Source organism: Camellia sinensis, unplaced genomic scaffold (genome assembly GCF_055761805.1).
Source record: "Camellia sinensis isolate YWXY unplaced genomic scaffold, ASM5576180v1 Unanchor2, whole genome shotgun sequence".
NCBI classification, from domain to species: domain Eukaryota; kingdom Viridiplantae; phylum Streptophyta; class Magnoliopsida; order Ericales; family Theaceae; genus Camellia; species Camellia sinensis.
The window spans coordinates 20369188-20380045 of NW_028129079.1; positions in this window are offsets into that span (position 1 = coordinate 20369188).

A 10858-nucleotide genomic window follows, 5' to 3' on the forward strand; every position below is an offset into this window, starting at 1 on the left:
CTATAATGGATATCAAAACATACTCTTGATATTATATCAAAATTTTATCGATATACTCATCAAAAAATAATTGATTTCCAAATTCAGTCAAAAAATTAGCCATAATCAAGATCGTGGAATGTCTTTGAACTGCAACAGATCGACCGATTACTTGTCACCACAGGAGGCAGCGGCTCTGACAATAAGGCGCAACAGCAGGAGGTAGAAATAGAGAGTTAAGATGGCCTAAAAAGGAATACTAGCGACGGAGATAGCGGTTGCCGGTGGGATTAAGGTTTTGATAAAGCCTCACTTATCGGCGACAGCAACGTTATGCATGAATAGGTCAAGAAAGATCATCTATTTCGAGAGAGCCAACTCCATTGTCAACGAAAGTTCCATTCTATGTAAATAGGTGTTTAGAATGAAGGTTTGAACTTAAAATGAGTGCAAGTGTGTGGAATGAAGGTTTATGTGGTGTGTGTATAAAGATACAAGTTAGGGTATAATTGAAACATGAAGTGTGTAGAATAGATGTTTAGGAGAAGCGTTTGAACTGAAAATGGGTACTGGTGTGTAGAATGAGGGGTTTAAGTAGCGTGTGTACATGTATACAAGTTAGGGTATAATTGGAATATTAAGTGTGTAAAATGAAAACAATAACTTATAAACAAATTAATAAGTGAGTGTACTAAAAAATGATGCATACAAAGATAAGTAAATATGTGGAAATAAAATTTCCTAATTCTAGTTACGTAACAAAAAGAGTTCATTGCATCCATTTTTTCAAAAAATAAAATTATATTACACTTTTACCTATTTTCAAAATTACTAAAAAAAACCCCTCAAAGCGCTAACCTTAATTTATCAACACACCCACCTTTTGCTACCATCTTTATTGGCTACCATCATTGCAATTGTCTCCAGCTACCTACCTTTTCATCCCCTACAATCCCCTCTACCATTTCCGCCACCTGTGGCAAATCTTATTGTCAATTCAACTCATTTTCCACCATCATCGCCCCTCACCGCCCCCTTTCATCCTCTATCGTTTCTCTACAAGGCGCAGGGGCACACGAGACTCGGGGGTTACATGTACTAGACTTATCCAAATTTTGGAAAATTATTGAATAATTTTGAAACACCACGTGGTCATACTCTAAGTCAATCACTAATTACTTAGCCCCATATTATTCCTTCACCTCCCACATAAATCATGGGCCACTATCCCTCTCTACTAATCAAAACTTTATGTAGTACCACATATCCATACTCTGGGAATATTAAATAATCACCCCTAATTTTTATGAAGTACAAATTAAAATTAAAAATAAAAAAATGTTACAATTTTTTGTCCCAGTTGCTTCGAAACATGTTGGGATGACTGAATTGAACAATTGCAATAGCATTGCAACGAATTTTCCATATATATTAATAACAATCGAACAGAAGGAAATAAATTAGTTAGAGAGGTCGAACATATTGTTAGAATCCACAAAGGTGTATGTGCATAAATTATATGTATAAATTAAAACAACCAATAAAATAAAATAATTCAGAAAATAATTATTTGATTATTTTCAGAATTAAAACTTTTAGAAAATAATGTCAAGACTTGTGTTGGACACAATCTCCTTAAAGTAGATTTCACCCTCGCTTCGGTGGTTCGAGTTTTAACCAGCGTTTACTTCCCAGGATGCAACGACTATACCTTGATTTTACAGCACTATAAAACCAAGTATGGCGAACCAAAATATGTTGTAATTCTTTCTTTTTCTGTTTAAAATAAAATACAGAATAATGCAGAGAGACACAGGAAATAGAGGACGAAATCCTGATGATAAAATTGACCTCCAAAATGCTGGAATTGAAGGCTTTATATAGGCAAAACAGTGGTTGTTCCGAACAGGTATAAAAACCTATTTGGACAGATTGAAGAGGCACCAACAGATTTGAATCTGTTTGAACAGTTTCAGTTTCGGGTTGAACTCTTTGAACCAGTTCAGGAGGGTCTAACCTATTAGGCTCTGTTTGGATGGAAGAAAAATTATTGAACCAATTTATTTTGATTTTTAAAACCGAAAATAAAAATAAATAAATAAAGTTCAAAAGTTCTTGGCCCAACCCAAATGGCCGATGATGGTGCGCATGTGGTTTTAGTTTTGGGTCCAATGGGTCTAGCCCACTACACCCATAACCTCACCCTTCCACAAACTTGGGTACCCTTTGGGGGCCATCCCAAGTATCCCAAGTTAAGGTATATATACACAAACAATTCCTCAAGCCTTTCCAATGTGGGGCAAGCACATTTCACAAATGTGTTGTAAACCCACCAAAATTCATTTACATGAACCCGAAATGCGCGTTAAATTCTCATTCATCTGGAAATGGTTTTGAGCAACTAAATACATGATTTAATTCACTACGCAACATTAAACACGAACCCAAGAAAAATCGTTACAAAAAATATTTAGGTCCCACCTTAATTAATGTTTAAAGTTAGCAAAAAAATAAGGTTTACAAAGTCATTTTTCCAACACACATATCTATGTGAATGAGGAAGAAGATGAAATTTTATTTTGTTTGGGGAATATATTGAACAGTAAGTAAGTAAGTAGTAGTACATATATATGTTGGAGATTGACAAAAGTTTGCAACATCACTGGAGACCACAGGGACAGCCAGCTCACACACACACTGGTCATCTGTGTCTCTTTTGTTGTTCTATCCTCGCCTCTTCTGCTGGATGTGAATGCGAAGTACAAACGGACACGTATTGTTTAACCCTAGTGTCATTTTATAGCTAGTCTTGGGCCATGCATGGCGTATAAGGAAGATTCGTCCAAAGTTATAGCTGGAGAAGAGAAAATACACATTCCACACCCACCAATAATATTAATAGTTGGAAGATAAACCTGTGTCAACCATAACATGTTGGCATGGCAAGTCACTGTAAGCCTGAGGATGATAGATGAATAGCAAAAGGTGTAGTCTTTATTGGCCATAAAAATGGTATGGCCAATTTTATGATTGGTTTTTTTTATTTTTTTTCTTTTTGAATTTTTTCAGTCACAAACTTCATTTTGAAGTAAATTTCAGAACAAATTTTTTTTAAAAAATAAAATAAAATAAAATAAATTGTTTTATGGTTTGTTCCATGTGAATACTTGGAAATCTGCTAAAATGTTTGAAACAGGGTGCACTGACTAAAAATTTGAATGTGGGAATTGAACTTTTTGTAATTGAGATTTTAGTTTTACTATCTTTTATGGATAATTCACAAACGGTTTCAAATTAAAATGGCTTCGTTTAAGAAGTTGGCTATTTTAGAACGTTATTTTAGTTTTTGACTATTTTAATAAGTTAAAATGTCTGTGTTTAGGAAGAATGTTTTTTTTTTTTTTTTATAGTTGGATGAAAAAGTGAAATGATTATGAATTTTATGTAGTATTTTGTCTTATCAACTATTTTAGCCTATTTTATCTTTTTGTGAATTTGAGCCTCTAACCTTAGTTCCCAAACATTATTTGAGTTGAGTATCAAAATACAATCAAATTAAATTAAACTAAATATTATGTTTCAATCAAATAAAACCAGTTACATGATTTTTTTTTTTTTAAATCTATCAAGAGTCCCAATCTATATAATCCCAAATTGGAAATTCATTTATAAATGGAGGCCTATACATATAGGTGTTAGTTTATTGCTCCTACACGGTATCTGTTCAAGTAAAAATTTACATAACAAGCAGCATTAATGATCTTTGGGACACCAAAAAGCGGCATTCAATTTCTGCCCAAAAACAGATAGGCAAATTGAACTTGAAAACTCTGCTAAAAAAAAAAAAAAAAAAAAATTGAACTTGAAAACATAGGAATGGATAAACACAAGGTGGTGTGAGTTATCAATCAACCATCTGCCCCTAACACCTAGCACCACAATTTTTTAAAAAAAGAAAACAAAAAATTATTCAACAGTTTATGTGACTAACGGATAGCATATATGTATAATTTTGATAAATAAAAAAAATAAAGAATTATAAAAATATTAATATCACAATATATTGAATTAAAAAACAGAAGAAAGAACATATTAAAATTTAATATAAGATACGAAAGAGGAAAAAAACACTTCGCATATAGAAAAGCACATATAGCAACTTGAACCTTTAGTGCCGTTTGATAACGTTTACATTTTTAATTTTTTATTTATATTTATAAAATTTTAAAAATTTCAATAAAAATTTATTTGATAAATTTTTAATTTATAAATCAGTGGTCTCAGTTTATAAATTTGGCTAAAAAATATAAACTCAAAATATGTGTTTCCGTTTTGAGTTTTGAGTTTTTTTTTTTTTTACCACCAAACACTAGCCACCACCCGCCACCATTTTCCACCACCGTCTTCCGTCACCACCCCTCACCACCACTCACCACCCACTTGCTACCACTACCCATCACCCGTAACCACCACCCACCTGCCATGCACCACCCACCACTACCATCCACCGTCCCCCACCACCAATCGCCACCTACCCGCCACCACCATCCACCAGCCACCACCACCAGCCACCAACCACCTGTCACTCACCTGCCACCACCACCCACTCGCTACCACCCGCCACCGTCACCCACCACCACCACCACCCGTCACCTACCCGCCACCACAAACCGCCACCCGCCATCCGCCACCCACCTGCCACCAATACCCACCACCCGCCACCACCACCACCCACTCGCTACCACCCCCTACTGTCACCCACCCATCCACCATAACCAACCGCTACCACCACCTACCCGCCACCACCCATCACCACCCGCCATTCGCCACCCACCTGCCACCAGCACCCACCACCCGCCACCAGCACCAGCACCCACCACCCGCTACCATCACCCACCCATCACCAGCACCAGCTACCTGCCGCTACCACCACCACCCACTCGCTACCACCTGCCACCGTCACCCACCCACCACCACCCGCTACCCACCGTCACCACTTTCCACCACCGTCTTCCGCCGACACTTGCCACCACTTGCATTTCTTACTCTTTTTTATATTTTTAAATTTTTTTAAACATTTTGTCAATTATCAAACGCGTTTGTAATTTATGTTTTTCTAAAAATAAACAAAAACCAGTTTATAAAATTTTTGTAAATATAAACTGAAAACGTAAACGTTACCAAACAGACCCTAACAATTAACTACTTTAGTTGATTTTTTAAATTCTTTTATGAAAAAACATGTAAAAAAATAAAAAAGAGTAATATAACAAATTATAATCACTTCTTAATTCTTAGGCTAAAATAATCTATCCGCAAACGAGGTCATAATATAAATAAATATTATTCATGTATTACTATAAAATTAATTAAGGAATGTAAAATTTTATAGGTAACGTATGTTTGTTTACATTTGTTATGTAATTAAAAAATAACGACTAACTCAGTTAGGCCTCTTTTGAAAAGTTGGTTAAAAATTAGCTTTCAACTTTTAATTCATTTTAGATTATATCACAATTCACTTAACTTACTCACAAAAAAATAAAATAGGTTAAAAAAAATTGAAAAAATTAACTTTTAACTAACTTCTCAAAATACTTCTTAATGTTGTTACAAATTTTCATTCACAAAAGAATTCAGTTAGGTGGATAATATTATTTAATTTTATAAAATATGTAATAACTAGCGTATGCCTATGCCTGAAGGCACAATGTAAATAACGTTACGATTAGAATATAATTGTAATCCTAACACTATTTAAATTTATTTTTTAATTTGATAAAATCACAAATTTATTATAAAATTTTGGAGTTCTCACAAAACTTTTCACGAAAACTCGCTTTTGCTTATATAATATATAGCTAGATAGATAGATATGTCTAAGATATATACAAGTTCCATGGGCATATATATAATATTACCTTTTCTTATATAATTATATGAAAATTGTATGTATGCCCGTAATGTCCCAGTGTATTATGGGCATACATACATTGTATGGAAATATGTGTAAAAAAATATTAAACAAAAAATAAAAAATAAAAAAATAAACAAATAGAGAGAAAAATGGAAGAAAATAAAATAATAAAAAGAAAAGAGAGAGGAAGGTATGATCATGGAAGGATGGGTGAGAAAAGAAAAAGTAAGAGAGAGAGAATTAGGAAAGTATAAAATGTATATGTAGGATATTTTTTTGGGAAATATATCTCAGTCGTTGTTTTATAATTTAAACAGATCTAAACCATCTAAATGTCCTAATAAGACAAAAATATGTTGAAAATTCAAAAACCGTCCTGCTTTATTAAAATATGTTAAAAATTCACATAATGTCTAAATTTATAAAATTTATTAGGTATTTAATATGTTTAAAAATAATAATTAATTGTTCAAATTCATTTAATTTGTAGATTATAAAATTCATTAATTTAATCTTCACTACACACAGTAAAATCTAGCTCCTAATTCTTGGATCATTGACTTTTTCATATAATATGAATAAAAATAAGTGAACAAAAAGGAGAAAATAAAAAAATAAACAAATAGAGATAGAAATAAAAATTGGAGAAAATAAAAAAAAATTAAAATAAAAGAGAGAGGAAAGTGGGATCATAGGATCATGGAAAGATGTGTGAGAAAAGGAAAAAATAAGAGAGAGAAACAGGAAAATAAAAAATGTACATGTAAGATATTTTTTTAAAAATATATCTCAGTCGCTGTTTTATAGTTTGAATAGATCTAAATCGTTCAAATGTCCTAGTAAGAAAAATGTCTGTAGGATAAATTCAAAAACCATCCTGCTTTATTATATAGATGTTGAAGATTCATATAAGGTTTAAATTTATGAAATCAATAAGGTATTCAATATATTTAAAAATAATAATTAATTGTTTAAATTCATTTAATTTGTGAACTATAAAATTCATTAATTTAATCTCCACTACACACAGTAAAGTCTGACTCCTAATTCTGGGATCATAGACTTTTTCATATAATATGAATAAAAATAAGTAAACAAAAAAGAGAAAATAAAAAATATAAACAAATAGAGAGAAAAATAAAAATAAGAGAAAATAAAAAAAATAAAAAGAAAAGAGGGAGGAAGGAAGGTGGGATCATAGGATTATAGAAGGATGGGTGAGAAAAGGAAAAGGTAAGAGAGAGAAGCAGGAAAATAGAAAATGTGTATGTAGGATATTTTTTGAAAAATATAGCTCAACCATTGCTTTATAATTTGAATAGATCTAAGCTGTCCAAATGTCATAGTAAGTTAAATTCAAAAATCATCTTGCTTTATTATATAGTGGGTGTTTGGGAAGTAAGTTTTTTTAGTTGTAAGATATTATTGGAGAATTTTTTTTTTTTGTATTTAGGAAGATAGTTGAGTTTTTTTATGGTTAGATGTGATGTTTGTGAGAGAAAAAATAAAACAATTATAAGATTTGATGTGATATTTTGTTTGAATTAATTTTTTTTGATTATATAACCAATTTGTCTTTTAATAAAAAAAAATCAAAAAAAAAAAACCAAAAAACTTCATTCCCAAACACCCTATAGATAGTTTCCGTTTTGAATAGGAGAAAAATATCAGTGGCGCCAGCCATAATCCGTAGTAGGTTTCCCAAGTGGCATATCTGTAGCTTGGATTCGTAATGCGTCCAACTGTTTTTATTTTAACCAAGGAGGTGGTGGCATTGTGGTTTAGGCTTGGGTTTAAGTCCCAAGGTCACAGGTTCAATTCTCTTTCTCCTGGACCAATCTCTTAGGCGAAGCTCAGTTTGTTAGGAGGTTGGACCTCAAGTTGTCTAATTAGCACTTGGTGTGGGTTCAATGCTCCCCCGCTATGCGAGTCCTCGAAGCTTGTCTTGGGAGGTCGGGACAAGTTCACAAGTTATAGTCTCTTTACTCGAAACAACTAACAGGACACCCTGGTGATCTCTGCAAGGGGCGCTGCCTTGGACCTGCGGAAGGGTAGGGAGGATTTTCCTGTAAAAAAAAAAAAAAACTATTTCTATTTGTTCCAAAAGTGGAATTTTTTTATTTTTTGTTTTTTTAAATGTAGTGTACTATTTTCTCAAATTTTTGCAATATTTTTAATCATAATATGACTTAAGACTGTTGACAATTTAAATAAATCAATTTATTTTGTTTCGTTTTTTAAATTTATATAAAATATTTTTACTTTTACAATCTATCTTATATAAACAAATCTAAAGAATATATATTATTTAATTCATTCATTTTTATATCAGCAATGTTACATCCATTGAATTTTGACTTGCCTAAATCGTTTGAATTTGTGCTTACTAATCGTACGGTCGGTTATCTGGCAACAAGAATGACAGTCGCGATTAATATGGATAATAATTTCAGTTGACAAGAGTTGCACTAATCGTCTAGACAATTAACCAATATGCACAAATTCGACTGATTGAGACAAATTTTAATTTGATAGATGAATCATTTTTCATTTTATATACAATATAGGAAATTATTCAATACTCTCAGAGCACTACGTGTTCATACTCAAAACCAATCACCAATTAGTTAGTCCCATGTTGTCTCCCATCCCCAACATAAATCGTGGGCTCTTGTGTCTCTCCACTAATCAAAATCTTATAGAACACTACGTATCCATACTCCGAGGGTGTGTTTGTTTTGAAGGTTTAAGGGGTGGGATTGGACTATTAGTCCCACCGGATTAATAGTCCATTGTTTGTTTCATTTTTTTTGCTTCGGATCGGACTATTAGTCCCACAAATATGGGACTATCTTATCCCATGGGGGAGGTGGGATAGAAACCATGGGATTGGTATCCCATGGGATTATTTTGTGAAATGTCCATTTTACCGTCCATGCTATTATTTAGCAAACAATTAGAAAATGATAAAATAATATTTTAAACATTTAGGTGCCGTTTGGTAACACTTCCGTTTTCAGTTTTCTGTTTATATTTACAAAAATTTAAAAAACTCAAATAAAAACTTGTTTGGTAAAATTTTTGATTTATAAATCAGTGGCCTCAGTTTATAAATTTGGCCAAAAAATGAAAACACAAAAAATGTGTTTCCATTTTGAGTTTTGAGTTTTTTTTTTTTTTTACCACCCAACACTAGCCACCACCCGCCACTATTTTTCACCACCATCTTACTCCACCACCACCCACCACTCACCTCCCGCAACCACCACCTACCAGCCACCACCCACCTGCCACCCACTGGCCACCACCACCCACCCCTTGCCGCCGCCGCCACGACCATCACCCACCACCCACCACCACCACCACCACCACCCACTCGCTACTACCTACTGCTCGCCATCGTCACCCTCCCACCACCACCACCACCACCCACCACCCACCACCCACCTGTCACCACCACCCACCACCCGCCACCACCACCCACTCGCTACCACCCACCACCCACCACCACCACCCACCACCCGCCACCGTCACCCACCACCACCACCACCTACCACCCGCCACCGTCACCCACCCACCCACCCACCACCACTCGCCATCCGCCACCCACCTGCCACCACCACCCGCCGCCACCACCATCGCCACCCATTCGCTACCACCTGCCACCGTCACCCACCCACCCACCACCACCACGTGCTACTTACTCGCTACTACCACCCATCCACCACCACCCGTCATCCGCCACTCACATGCCACTTCCACCCACCAACCGCCGCCACCACCCACTCGCTACCACCCACCACCCGTCACCGTCACCCACTCACCCACCGCCACTACCCGCCATCCGCTACCCACCACCCACTTGCTACCACCCATCACCACCCACTTGCTACCACCCATCACCACCCACTTGCTACCACCCGCCACCCGCCACCCGCCACCATCACCCACCCACCACGACTACCCACCCGCCACCACCCACCGCCACCAACTACCCACCACCCACCGTCACCATTTTCCACTACCGTCTTCCGCCGCCACTTGCCACCACTTGTCATTTCTCACTTTTTTAAATTTTTTTTAAACATTTTGTCAATTACCAAACGCGTTTGTAGTTTATGTTTTTCTAAAAATAAACAAAAATCAGTTTATAAAATTTTTGTAAATATAAACTGAAAACGTAAAAGTTACCAAACACACCCTTGTAAATTATTTTTTAGCGTTGTTAATTTAAAATTATATATTAAATAAAAAAATTAAATTATAAATTAAATTTAATTAAAAATAATAAATAATAAATTATGGCCTTATAAATTAAATTTTTTTAGTGTTGTTAAAAAATTAAATTTACATATTAAATTAAATTATTTTTTAGTGTTGTTAATTTAAAATTATATATTAAATAAAAAATATAAAATATAAATTAAATTTATTTAAAAATAATAAATTATAAATTATGGCCTTATAAATTAAATTTTCAAAAAAATTTAATTTATATATTAAATAAAACTATTTTTTATTGTCGTTAATTTAAAATTATATATTAAATAAAAAATATAAATTATAAATTATAAATTTAATTTAATCGAAAATAATAAATTAAAATAATTAAAATCTTGTGCAAAAAATAAAATAAAATAAATTTTTATTTAATCTAGCTAAAAATAATTAAAGGCCTCGTTTGGGAACCCTCCTTTTTAGTCAAAAAGTCAAAAAGTTACTAAATTAGCCAAAAAGATAACAACTCATACCGAAAAGTCAAAAATTCTTTTTTCTCTCTATTTTTTGCACATCTTTTCGTAAAAAGCCAAAAAGTCATCCCAAACATACTAGTTTTTTTTAGCTCATATTTTAGTCAAATAGCCAAAAAGTTACTAAATTAGTCTGTTTCCAAACGAGGCCAAAATATTAAAGTTATGTTTAATATTGCTGTTACTTAGTAAATAATTAAAAAAGATAAAA